Source organism: Rhipicephalus sanguineus, unplaced genomic scaffold, assembly GCF_013339695.2.
Source record: "Rhipicephalus sanguineus isolate Rsan-2018 unplaced genomic scaffold, BIME_Rsan_1.4 Seq618, whole genome shotgun sequence".
Lineage (NCBI taxonomy): Eukaryota > Metazoa > Arthropoda > Arachnida > Ixodida > Ixodidae > Rhipicephalus > Rhipicephalus sanguineus.
The window spans coordinates 27,304-41,655 of record NW_023615635.1 but is presented as its reverse complement, the minus strand read 5'-3'; the positions used below and the strand labels follow the sequence as shown (position 1 = coordinate 41,655).

The window sequence follows — 14,352 nt, the reverse complement described above, 5'->3', positions numbered from 1 at the left end:
CTTGTTCACTCACGCAGTTATGGAATCTCGCTCGTTCAAGAAGAAGTTCGCAACGACTCACGCGTTTGGAAAACGAAAGCGGAAGCCTCCTACGGCGAAAAAGAGACGGCGGTTAGCGGAATCTCCGACAACTGCACTGGCATCAATGGAGCATGTGGAAAACACGCCAAGCTGCCACGCACCACACTACCCCCAAGAACCCAGCGGTGAATCTATTGTGACAATATCGACAACGCTGTTGTGTGGTGATAATCACGCAACACGTTCAAGGAGGACGCATCAATGCTTCCGCGTGTACCGACCCCGGACGTTCGACACGAAGGCGCTCGCTCGCCCAGGCGAGATAAAATCGCCGTCTGCCGTTCGGACGAAAGGGCGCCGTCAAAGTCTGCGGAAGTGAGCCCGTTATCTACGAGCGATCCTCGACCGTCGACAAGCTTCGACGTGAACGACGATTCACCGTGTGCGAATGCTTCGACAAATTGCTCAAAGCCGCCAGCCGAGCGCCGAGATGAAATCGCCGACTGCCGCTCGGATCAAAGGTCGCCGTCGCCGGCAAAGCCTTCGGAAGTGCGCCCTACGAGCGATCCCCGAACGTCGATGAGCTTCGACGATTCATCGTGTGCCACTGCATCTACAAGTTACGCAACGTCGTCAACTGAGCATCGCACCATTCAGGCGCGCTTGGAGACTCGTTATGTGCCAGCGGGAACCGTGGAGGCGCAAGCGTCACGCATTAGCGAATCTCTCCGCGCGGTGTCCGCTACTCGGCGGAAGCTGTCTCTGGTGGGCCAGCAATGTGAAGATGACACTTCTGGGACACCCGAGGATGAATTTATTCTAATGCAAGCTGCTACCACATCACGCAATGCGCGCTGACACACTGTGCCCGAAATGCCGAAAGAAATCTGTGGGCGTGAATTATGAAACTAGGCTGGGTCTTGCAGTGAAAATGGTGCTGTCGTGCAGTGCTTGCGGCAGCATATCCTCCCACTGGTCCTCTCAAAGGAAGGACGACTCCAGAGTGTTTGACGTCAACATTCGCTCAATGCAAGCAGTAAAAACCATTGGGAAGGGGCAAACTGCTCTAAATGACTTGTGGGCCACCATGAACGTTTCTCACCGAGGCTTGCATCACAAGACCTACCAAGGCCATTTCAAACAGTTGTTCAAGCCTGCAGCTGAAGTGGCTTCAGACAAGGTATTTGCAGATGCGGTTGTTGCTGTGAAAAGAGTATACAGAGATGGACACTGGTTTTTCTAAAAATGTTACTGTTGCTTCGACGGCACCTGGATGACGCGTGGTCATCAGTCGCATATTGGAGTAGGGTGCATAACAGAATTCCATACGGGGCTTGTCGACAGAGTTATCCTCTCGAATTTCTGCCTCGGGTGCCGTCTGGGACCGGCAGAGAATGACCCTGCGTATCCCCAGTGGAGGCAGCACCATCAGTGCCAAAAAACACAGATGTTGGACTGGTCGCATGGAGGTGGAGGCGCACTGCAGCTTTTGGCCGTCATTGACCAAGAATGGTCTAAGGTACTGCAGTGTGGTTTGTGATGGAGACAGCAGAGTTTTTCAGGCGTTGACTGAGGAGCAACCATATGGTTTTATCCAAATAACTAAGGAAGATTGTAAAACCATGTGAAGAAGAGGATGGGGACTGCGCTCCTCTCTCTTGTCACCAAAGCAAGAAAAGGGGGGCCACTTGGCGGAAAAGGAGGCCTTACACAAGACCTCATCAAGAGGCTCGAACTACTATGGACAAGCCCTCCGCAACAACAGCAACGATGTTGCTGCAATGCACAAGGCCGTGATGGCGAAATACTATCTGTCACGTCCACCGATGAAGTCCCCACCATGAGCTATGCCCCCCTGGCCCTACGAGCTGGTGTACGCACAGAGTCGCAGAGGCAAAAGGAGGTGCGCACCACCCCCAAGTACAAGATTTCAGGCAGAGTTGCCCAAGCCCTGTTGCCTGTGTATGAACGCCTTGCAGATACACAGCTGCTTGAGCGGTGTAAAGGGGGCAAAACAGAATGCAGCTGAAAGCTTGCATTCTGTGATTTGGTCACTTCTATCCAAGGACCAACATGCCTCACTTTTTGCTGTCGAGACAGCGGTAAATGAGGCAATATTAAAGTACAATTCAGGATGCGTACGGATGTACTCAGAAAGCTGTGCCGCACTGGGTGTATGTCCTGGTGCCATTGCCCTCCAGAGGGCTCAAGAAAAAGACCGCCTGCGTCTCAAAAGAGCACGAAAAAGTGAACCGACCAAGGGACAGAGATCCAAAGATGTGTCTTGGCAATGATGCCAAATACTATAGCCCTGGGCTTTTTAATAAAGGTGCAACGTTTCCAAAACTTCAAAGCCATTTTCTCAGATGTGTTTTTTTGTCAACCACCCTGCTCGTGGAAGCATTGCACGACTATGGCTGTACCGATTTTCATTCCGTTTGTTTTATTCTCATTCATAGACTGTGCCATACTTCATGACAGTCTTAAAATTTTAGTTTAGACTTCCATTTATTTTAATTTCACAATTACCGAATGACACGACTTGCTGAAGCACATTCATATGCAAGTAATGCCCAGCAAAAATTTTTTAGGGCAGTAAAAAAAAAATCTGGCACTGTGTTCGAGTACAAGCAATATGTAAGCACCCTACAAAGTTATTCCAACACCTTAGCATGTTTCATCACTGTGCCAGGCTTTCCACGAACGAGAAACTTGAGATTTTTTATAAAATGAAACTAACAAAGATATATTTACGAAAATTACATTTATCTCTTTAATGTGATTTCTAGTGTGTATACCAAATTTCATCAACCTAGAACAAGAAACTAAAAAGTTACAAACGATCCCCACGTCCCCCCTTAAGATAACTCAATAAACAAAAAAGTTGGTATCCGAAAGTAGCCTCCCCCCTTAAACCTGCCTATATGAACCTCGATACAACGAATTCCTCGATATTACGGACTTTTTCAATTCCCCACCGTTACTCCATAGAAGCACATGTATTTGCGACCTCTATGCAACAAAGTGGCAGCCTGCGGTAGACACCCTTGATATAACGAAGGCGCCAACAACTTAGGGATTTTGTCGCGAATTTTGGCACGAGCAGGACCCGCATTCATTTTCTGCGGTTACCCCGCCGACGAGAGCGCGAAGCGTCTGCGTCGTGCATGGCCTGCGCAAAGCCTGTGAGCTCTGCCTCCAGTTCCCCTTGTGTTTAATTGTGTGTTTATTTTCCGAATTTTCGTGCTGAAACTGGATATAACAAACAGTTGTTTTAATGAACTCTTTCGGGAATTAGTCCATTTCGTTATATCCAGGTTTGACTGAATTCGAAATGAACGAATAGAAAAGCTTGTTATACCGGCTTATATGCTCTAAGTGTAGTAAATTTTGAAACGTAACATATTTTACGGGTTATCACTTGCATTCCACCGAAAGTCAAATCCTGCTACTAATCAAAGTTTCTTCCACTTCCCTTTAAACCAGGAAGAGTGACATTTGCACATGCCTTGTTCAATTGTAAAAATATTGTGCAGGTTAGTTGGTTCATGACAAATATGCTCATTTTTCCTTATGATATGTGATATAAACTGTTTGAAATTATTCGTCCAAATCACTATTCACTTCAAACCTAAAATTTACTATTCACACAAGCCTAGAAAGCACGTTTCAGAAAACGAATTGAGTACGAAACCAAAAGCATGTTCACGGCATTAGCAATAGCAACCGTCACTGGCTGATGTAGTGACATCACAAAATGAAGCTTGAACGCATTCGCTTCATGCTCGATTACGGCCCATCTGCATCAGATTTGTTCACAGCAAAGTGGAAATGGTGACGTGCCCCTTTCATCATGAAAGCTCATATCAAAAGAAAGTTGTTTCACACGCTGAGGACAGCTACGTCATGCCCGAAACCTGTACCCGTGAGTGGTGCAAATAAAGGAAGGAAATCTTCAACTGTATGTCGACCAGGTAAAGTTTCTACGTGCCGAAAATGAAAAAAATATCCCTATCTCGATAACAAGCTTGCAGTGTTCCCAAGCAGGTCTGTGTAGGCCGAGCTTGTCAAGTTAACGGCCCTTGAAGCGGACATGATCAAGGTGTATCCAAAAGTGACATGGGTCTTTAGATATATAAAAAAAAAAAATCAATTTTGTTAATATAATCTAAATATATTACTATCCTTATCTGCTAAGTTTCCTGTCTCTAATGTTAATGTTTCAGCTGTAACATCAGTTTAAAAACATAGGGCACCTGATTTTTTGGCCTATGTTGACTCTAAAAAACATATTCAATGATGCCGCGCTTGCATTCTACTGCCTTGAGTCTACTAATAGTATCCAACCAATTTTTCGCGAGTGTGCGTGTGCACACACATTTGTAACTCTCCACAATGAAATGTCAAAATACTAATTTCGCACACCCAGCTAGACATTTACTGCTATACATCTGTGGCTATCAGATAGAACAATTCTTATTGCAGCATGAAGCCAAGTGTTTGGAGCACACAATATAGCAAGCAGATTTGAATTATTTGTGTACGATGTTCTTTTTGTGTGACCACTGCATGGCTGGTTGCCATCTTCGCAAACAGAGTAAAACCAGGCAAATGCATCCGAATTCGATTCTCCGGCCCAGCATTTACATTTCGATCCAATTCAAGTATCGGAGAGCATTCTATATCCATTCCATTGGGCGGAACGGTGTGTCTGTCCATTTTGTGCCCATTCTTTGCCTAGCGGACAACAAAATGATTGATGGTACTGCCATTTCTGGTTGCTGTTCTCACGTCTGCCTGTCAGACAAGCCTCGGCCAATCCCGTGCGGCGCGATAGGGCGTTCTATCACAGAACGTGTACAACATTGAGCCCCAGGTGTACCTGATAAGTGCCTTACACGTATAAACCTGCAATAATTGTAACTTCTTCATTTGCAGGTTCATTCAGCAAAAGCTCGAACGAGCAACACTGGCGGAGAAGCAGTTGGTGTTCTCGGAGATCCTCGGAGCCGCCTACAACCTGATGACAGACGTGTTTGGAAACTATGTGATACAAAAGTTCTTTGAGTTCGGCAGTGCAGAGCAGAAGCAGGCTCTGGCGCTGAAGGTCAAAGGGCATGTGCTGCCCTGGCCTTGCAGATGTACGGCTGCCGTGTCATTCAGAAGGCCCTTGAGTCCATCTCACCTGACCAGCAGGTGTAAACACTAGGCTTGTGCGAATATGCGAGCACTTCAAATATCCGAACGAATATTACAGTATTCGAATTCGCTTCGAAACGAATTTAAATTCTAGGAAATTTCGAAGTATTCGAAATGAACGAATAGACACATATAAACTGCATGTAACCCCCTGTAAAGGTGGTTTCACTGCAGTGGAGGTATGCTATACCTACCGTGAAGACACCTTTCCAGGCGAAATCTGCACTGCCGCGAAGCCCCACTTCAAGGTTAAATGAACATACAGTAAAACCTCGTTAATTCAAAGTCACTGTGACTGAAAAATCTAGTTAAACGGGTTTTCGAATTAACCAAACATACAAAAAGCGGGATGCAACGAACTTTGAATTACTGGAAGTAATCAGAGGTGGTTGTTTGCTGTGCCTGCTAGATTGCGGCTACAAGGGTTATGTTTTCCAGCAATATCCGGTCCCAATTTTGCCGCTAAACCGGGGAAACGGCGGGCCTCGCTGCTGCCAGCGCAAGAAAAAAAGGGGGGGGGGGACAGTCTCGTGGTCAACTGAAATGCGCACCTGCGGGGAAAAAAAAAAAAGACGTGCTTCACTGCAACACAGTGGTGACACGCAGGCAGCATGTCACCTGCTCCTCGCAGTGCCAGCGCATCATGATGTGCCCATTCGCCCATTCCTTCTGGTAAATAAAGAATTTAATAATGACAAGTGTGACGGAATTCGCGATGTGTTCTGGGTGGAAAAGGTGATCATCACTGAAGTTTTCGAAGTAGGCGTTGCAGGCAAGTACTCTGCCATCAATGCAAGTGCGCGAATTGCTGGACCAACCGCCAATCAGAGGTTCGCATACATTGCGAATTCCGTCAGACCGTCATTTATTAATTTCTCTATTTCCCAGAAAGAATGGGTAAATCATGACGCGCGATGTTTAAAGACGCATGCTTCATGCCGCCCCGTGTCACCGCTGCGTTGCAGTGAAGCACGTCTTTTCCGTAGGCGCACATTTCAGCTGACCACGAGACCACCTTTTGTTTTTTTTTCTTGCGCTGACAGCAGCGAGGCTGGGGTGCTTCACTTGTCACCTATTAGTATCGCTACATTGCATTGCCTTGTGGCACCTAAGGGCCATAGTTTCTGCAGATTCGTGGCTAAATGGGGATCGGGAATTGGCACATGGCACCCAAAGTTTTCGAATTAACTGGACTGGTACTGACCACGCTTCAAATTATCCCCTCAAATTTACATTGCAGAATACGGGGCTGCAGAAATCCTCCTAATTATGCGGGATTTTGAAATGACCCTCACATCGATTCATCGTTTTTTAAGTTTAAAAGCTTATATGGTCTAAGTATACTAAATTTGACAACGTAACTATTTTACATGTTATCACTTGCACTCTACCAAAAGTAAAATCCTGCTACAGTCGAACCCGTTTATAACGAACTCGAAAGTGTCGCGAAAAGTGGTCGTTATATCAGTAGTTCGTTGTATACGGACTCGCCCTTAAAAACGTGCGCTTAGCGGCCAAGCAGTTTTTTTTTCTTTGTGCACTTTTATTAAAGTGCTCAACCCCTTCAGTGACAAGCTAAGCCTTTTCGCGTCGTGAAGCGACGCCTGCTGTGTGCTCACTAGTGAATTAACCGCCTTTGCAATGAGCTGACACCGTTTCACCGAAGCGCAGTACCACAACGTGGAGCCGATCATCCCTGGCTAGTTGCGTGCAGCGCGTCGCCGACTCTGGTCGCAAAGTTACTGCCGGGCCGCTTGCTGTATGCCTTATGCGCGCGTTTGTCCGTTCTTCGTGCTTGCTTCACTCCAGACTGTGCACGGGTGCGGCGACTAGTCTCTTCGTTCAATGCGGCGAAAACAAGCATTTTTCAAGCAACGCGCACTCTACGTCTCCGCGATGCTCTCGCGGCCCTGCACGACGATGCGCGGCGCACTTGAGTTGTCACCTAGTCAAACACGCAGTATACGCTCGCTGTCAGTGCATCGACGTTTCTCGGTGCCTGCGCCGCTCAACAACAGCGAGCTACTTTCGTTTCTACAAAGCGACGCGCACTTTAAAGCGGTCTCGCACGACGCGGCGGCGGCGAACTTGCGAACGGCAGCATGGCTACCGCCGTCAATCCGCAGTGTACGGCGTGCGCCACACGCGCAGCCGAGCAGATATCTACAGATGACTGTGATAAGGTTGTCGGCACGTTCATCGACGGCCGCCACCTCGCCTTCGCTCTTTTCTGATGCTTATCCCGAAGGCATCGCCGCAATCGCGCGGAAGTCGTAATCACTGATCGACTGGTCTCTGCCATTACCGAAAAGACTGACGACTTTTCGCGGCACATTGTGGGTCGACGAGTTTAGGGACGCAGTGAACCTTTTTGCGATGGAAAGTTATTGCGGTTATGCCTTCTTGCGTTCCAAGGCATTGTTTGGTTCATCCCTGGCAGTCGCAGCTGCAGAGAACGGGGTCAGGAAAGGTTACCATGCGAAGCTGACGCAAGGCTTCATGCTGCTAGTTTTTTTTTTTTTTTTTTTCCCCTCACTCCCATTCTACCACTGAAGAAATGCCTGGAAAGTGAGCGACCTCGCTCGCAGCGTCCGAAATCTGCGTGCGGTGCTCGCCGATCAGGGTATCTTAGTCGCAGGTAAACTGGAGCGGGGCACGCGCGAGCGTGCGCCCCTGTCACGCTTTAGAAGGCATGTTTAAACTTTTTTTCGCTTCGTAGTGCCATATTTTTACCGCGACCGTGTTTGAAGTGTTCGTTGTAAAAGTAGGAGGCTTTTAAAAATGTTCGATATATCTGGACGCAGCTTCAATGGTTAGCATAGGAAAGTCGTAAGTGTACCTAAATATGGTCGTTATAACCGATAGATCGTTATATGTGGGATCGTTATAAGTGGGTTTGACTGTACTACTCAAAGTTGCTTCCACTTCCCTTTGAACCAAAAAGAACGAAATATGCATATTTTTTTCAACCTTAAAAATATTTCGCTGGTTAGTTGGATCTTGGTAGGAAACGCACAACTTTTACAAAGGACACAAAACAAGAGACACAAGCGCTTCTGTCTTTGTTTTGTGTCCTTTGTAAAAGTTGTGCGCTTCCTACCAAGATGGATCCATACTAACTGGCCCGATATAATTGTTTATTAAGGGGGGACGTGGCAATGAAAACTATCTTGGTTATTTATGGAGATAAAGTGATGAAATTTGGCATGCAGATGTGATATGTTGTGCTGATATCATAACTGAAGTCGGTTTTGAGCTATCTGTTGTAGTTGTTGAGTTACAACACTTGATACTCTCTCATTGTCATCCCAAAATTAATTAATGAATTAGACATAAGTTCGTCACAATTTTTGCATAAGCATATTCACAAGGGCCCGTTCTGTGCCGTAAAGCTATTGGTTTATTTTTTAGTACTCAAATAAGCACACAAAAAAATTTTTGACATTTCTTGTACTCATTGTCTTACTAACAACTTTTACAAAAACATTTTGAAATACTTGCGCAGGCACACAAGGACAAAGCCAATTATAAAAATCTGTATGGCGTGCAGACAAATATGGACAGCTTTACGGCACTCACCAATGTCTCAGGATCTAGGTGCAGAAAACAGAATGGTTATATCTTTATTTGTTGAGAAATGGCACAGGGATGACTGATAGCAACTGTTCAAAAAATGAAAGCTGAGAAAATGGAGCTCCAAGAAAATGGAGCTAACAGCTAAAAAAAATGGAACTCAGAAGGAAGCTGGTTTTATTTTTCATTGGAGAAATGCAGCTTTGTGGCTATCTTGAGCTCTATCTGTCCTCTTTATGATGACGCCAATAGGATGGCATTGTGTCAAGGGAAAACAGCAGATTTTCATTTTCTAAAGCCCAATTTTCTCATCGTTTTTGATAACAGCACACTAGTAAAATGTTTCTTTTTTTCAACTCCTACTGCCTATTTTGGTCTAAATTTCACCATGACGTAAAACATGGTATGAGGATTGCAGAAAAAAATAAATTGAAAAACTGAACATTTTAACGAAATTTACCATTCCCATTGCCACGTCCCCCCTTAAGTTGGGTCATAACAGATATGCTCAATTTTCTTTATAATATGTGATATAAACTATTCGAATTCGCTTCGACCAAATCACTATTCGCACAAGCCTAGTAAACACGCTTTCTCGAAAAGGGAAAGGAACGAAGGTGACATAGTCTGTCGTGTTTTCTTATTTAGATTAAGGCTCGTCGAACACAAGAAGTGTGTATACCTGTGGCTAGATGAATCCTCATAAAATACTGCTGTTATCGTCCCGGTAAACCAGTATTACACAAAAGCCACTGCATATACAAGACACTATAAATTTCCTCTATTCACTGATCTTCCACATTTCTCCACTCTTGTGCCATGTTTTGTTGTGGTGCACATTTCTCGCTGTTTTAGACGGAAAAGGTAAATTTATAAGCTGAATGAAAGAGTGTTTTTGCAAAGATTGTATCAAGTAATGGCCTTACATCTGTGTTTGTCGTTTTGCAGTTGAGCTGTACTTTGCTTGAGTAAGGTTGTACCGAGTTTTCGGTTCCAATGTGTTAAGTAAATGCCGACATGCTCTGGTTATTTGGTTCTTCCTTCCCATGCTGATCTCGTTCCTTGTTTTGTGCAGAAAGAGGTTGTGAAAGAGCTGGACGGCCACGTGCTGACTGCGTTAAAAGACCAGAATGGCAACCACGTTGTACAGAATGTATAGTAGAGTGTGTGGATCCCTCAGCGCTGCAGTTCATCATCAACGCCTTTCAAGGACAGGTGAGGAGACATATCCCGTAAAGTGACTGTATCTAAAGGGATGCTAAAGTGAAACACTAAATTGCTTCACACCAATAAGTCATCGTTCATTTGCCACCGTGAGTTCATTATTAGAAGAGGAATGAACATCAAAGCTTTGTTCGTGGACTTCTCGCCGTAACCTCAGCAGCTAAATGTCAGGCTGAGGGCACAGATTTCAATGTCACTTTCCTTACTTTGGCCACGATACTATTCATCCTAACCAGTAAAGGCTTGCGTAGGCCCTAGCAGAGGGAGCCAAAGTGTATGACACCATGGCAAGTTAAGGGGAGACACGGGTCTTCTAGAACAAAAAAATCGACTTTTTGAAATATTTTTTTTTCGCAATCTAAACTAGAGCACTGCACGGGCCCGGCCCGGCCCGCGGGCCGGGCCGTCCGAAGCGTTTTTCGGCGGGCCCGGCCTGGGCTCGGGCTTGAAAGTGCGGGCCCGGGCTTGAAGCTGCGGGCCTGGGCCGGGCCCGGCTTGAGGCTGGGGCCGGGCCGGACTCGGACCCGCTCATTAAAAGGCGTAAGTCGGGCCTTCGAGCACACGCAAACGTTATGCATTGCATGGTCTAAGGTACACTGTGCCACGGCCGGACTAGAGGGGCGGCACGTGCGCACTTCCTTACGGCCTGCGTACCTAACAAGGGAACAACATAGGACAAATTCTCCACAGCTCGTTGCAGCTTTTGCGAGTGGGAGCGCTTCGAACCAACCCTCTACCTCCCAACCCTCTTTCTCAGTCGACGCCTCGCCTCTGGCCGAGTGAACCGACCACGCTTGCCACACGTGTTTTGGATCTGCCGTGGATTATCACCGATACCAATGAATACATTCGCTGCTATAGTTCACGAAGTAGTATACTTGTGGCTTGAAAACAAGTTCACTGTGTACATAAAAAATGTACAGTAGCGTTCAGTCGCCTCAGGCAACGGCGCTCTCACAGATGAGACTTTTCAAGCGTTGCTGTTCACCACGCAATGCACTGTGGAAACTACACGCTTCTTGCTTCAAGAAGGCGTCAGTTACGTGCTGACTAAGAAACTAAATAGCGATCCGATTGACGCACTGTTTGGGCGAATTCGACAAATAGCCGTTACGGCTGCCCTTGATCGGATTGTGAAGGCTAAGTCATTATGCCATAGGCTAAGTCATAACGCCCGATGTTGATGCCTAGCAAGTGGCAGCCACACTGAAAAGTTTCACGACGGGCTGGAAGATCCTAACGCAATGTCAAGCCCCTACACCAAGCTCGGTGATTCACTCGGGCTTGTCATATGTTGGCGATATATACATTGCCCAAGTTAATAACGGATTTTGGTTGCGGATCCTGTGAAATCCTAGTCACAACATGCAACAAGGACAATCCTTTGTACGTACTGTTGCAAGGCCAAGGGAAGACCGGGCTATGCTATCCAAGGCCAGAGTTTATTGCTCTTTTGAACAATTTAATTGTTAAAGACGCCCATGTAAATTAGCACGGAGAGGTATCACCTGTAGCCAGGGGAGGGTTAGAGGAGCAGCAAGTGAGCGCGCACCACTCCTCTACCCCGGCCGTGCTGTAGCTCAACTGGCGAGGGTTGGGCCGCAGCGCCACAACTAGCGGTGGTGAAAGGTGGGAACTAGACCCGAAGAGCAGGCCGTAAGGGAGTGCGCGCGTGCCGCCCTCTAGTCCGCCGTGACTGTGCCAAGCTGAAGTGACGTGCAAAGAGTTGGCTCTTAGTAAAGCTTAGCAATAAAAATAGAAAAGCAGTTGAAGTGCTATTTTTTTTTCACCATTATAGATATAGATTGGCACTGTATATTTTCACTAACGTTTTGTCTGCGGGACCAGGCTTTGTCAAAGTAACAAGTACATCGTGGTGGGTTTCCTTATAAACATGCCAGATCACATATATATATATATATATACAGTAGAACCCCGCTGTTACGTTCCTCACTGCTGCGTTTTCCCGGCTGTTACATCGTTTTCCGCCGGTCCCGGCATAGCTCCCATAGGATACAATGTATTGGGAACCCCGCTGTTACGTCGTAACTGTCGGACCGTTCCCGTATGTATCGCGAAGTGCGCTCGGAGCCGACCGAGTGATGACCAAAGAGAGCGGCCATGGTGCATTTTCACGCAGCTTGGCCTCGTTTGACCGTAATATTAGCCGCATGAGAGCCGCATGCAACAGAATCTTTCAATTGATGCAAACAAAAGCTTGGCCTTCGAGATTCAAATTGCAAAGATGGCGTCTATGACGTAACTGCTCGCGAAAGCAAGGCCTTCGAGATTGGCATTTACTATTGACAAAAGCATAGCTTTTGAGATTTGTATTGCACAAACATGGCGTGTATGACGTAATTGCTTGCGAAAGCAAGGCCTTCGAGATTGGCATTCACTTCTGCCATCGCGTTGGCGTAGACTCATCATCATCATTATTTGTCGGAGAACGGGAGGAGTTCGAGCTGGTTGGAGCTCGCATGGTCGTGCGTGCGGTTCGCGGTCGGACTCGCCGCGCCGGTCGTGATTGCGTGTGCTTAGTTCTTTCATGCCTACAGCTGTTGGTGTTAGAAAAATCACATACGTTGATTACATTTTTGTGGATGAGGCCGTCCTAAGCTCCGCGTTCTATCCATCGACTAGATCGCGGCTGAGCGCGCCAATTTTCGTGCTGCTCGTAAGAATTGAAATAAAATTCTGTACCACTAAATATTTTGCAGTTTTTCCTGTTTTTCGGCTCTTACGTTTCCGTCTCTTTTATTTCCTACGGTCCCTTCAAAAACGTATCAGCGGGGTTCTCTGTATATATATATATATATATATATATATATATATATATATATATATATATATATATATTAACAGCACTAACAATGGGCCAGATCACGGTTGTTCCCACGGGAGGAATAAAGATATCGGTCTTTCATTCGAGGTTGACACATACGGTACATTTCATTTATATTCCTTGGTATTACGTGCCAAAACCACGATATGATTACGAGGCACGCCGTAGTGGCACCGGATCAATTTCGACCACCTCGAGTTCTCTAACGTGCACCTAAAGGTAAGTATATACACGGGTGTTCTTGCATTTCGCCCCCATCAAATTGCGGCCGCCGTCGCCGCGGGAATCGCACCCGTGTCCTAGGACTTAACAGCTTAACCGCGCTGAGCTACCACCGCGGGCTAAGCAACATTTCGATGCATGCACACACCGAATTTTCCGTCCGATCGCCCGCTACAAAGAGCACGGCATCATTAATAATCATCATCAACAACTAATATGCTCTAGCGGGCCCGGGTCGGACTGGTCATGAACAAGCGCGCCCTGGATTAGTTTATTAATGAACGCCCGGGCCCGGGCTCGGGCTGGGTACGGTCAAGTATGCCCGGGCCGGGCCCGGGCTCGGGCTGGGTACGGTCAAGTACGCCCGGGCCCGGGCCGGGCCCGGGCTTCATAAAGCGGGCCCGGGCCGTAAAATCCGGCCCGTGCAGTGCTCTAATCTAAACGTCCTAAAGAATCTATTGCTGCTATAGTAACGCGTTCAGCCGAGTATTTATTTTGTTATTGCGCTCTAAAGAGAGCTTCATGATCGCTTTCGCTTGAAAACGCCCCCCCCCCCCCCTCCCCGAAAACAGGCAATTCGATGCCGTCGTCTGCGGTAACCGTTGGCCGCAGCGCGGCCATTTTGGAATCATTCGAGAGCTGAATTCTTCTACATCAATTCTAGCGAGAAAAACCTCTAGGTCTGGCGACTATGGAGCTGCACGCCACCGAAAAAGAGGAAATACTCGCGCGGCATTGCGCGTTTGACCACGTGGGGTGAATCCTGCTCTCTGATTGGACGACGGAGTTTCGTCTGCCCGACAATGCGAGACGCCTTGTCAAAATGTGTCGGACGCGACGATGGCTGACGGGCGACGCAAGTTCGCGACGGCTCATGCCTACGGCAAAAAACGCAAGCGTCGGTCTCGGATACCTAAAGCAGCATCGAGGGATCGACGGCGACGAGCTCTGCGACATGCGCCAGCGGGTGTATGACATCCACCGAAGCTCGGCGCGCAAGCGCTCTGCGTGGCCAATGCACGTCAGGACAATGCGCGTCGACACGCTCCTTGTCTCAGAAGCTGAGAAAGTGGCTATTGAACATCGCGCAGAAGAGCAACGTCAGAAGCTGTCTTCATTATCAGATACCCGCCGAAAGCAGTCGCTTATCGGAGATTGCCCGGAAGCGGCGGGGTGCGGCACCGAGTTTATGCTGCTAAGCTACCACTGCTGAACCAACTGCTTCGGTGCGCGAAGTGCGAATTCTGTTCCGGCCCTTGAACTTTCAA

At 47.2% G+C, this 14,352-nt stretch overlaps 1 pseudogene; it reads left to right on the top strand.

Annotated features, from left to right (window-relative positions):
• The window catches only part of LOC119377921 (pumilio homolog 2-like), a 120,031-nt pseudogene that overhangs the window by 90,360 nt on the left and 15,319 nt on the right, over positions 1–14,352 (top strand).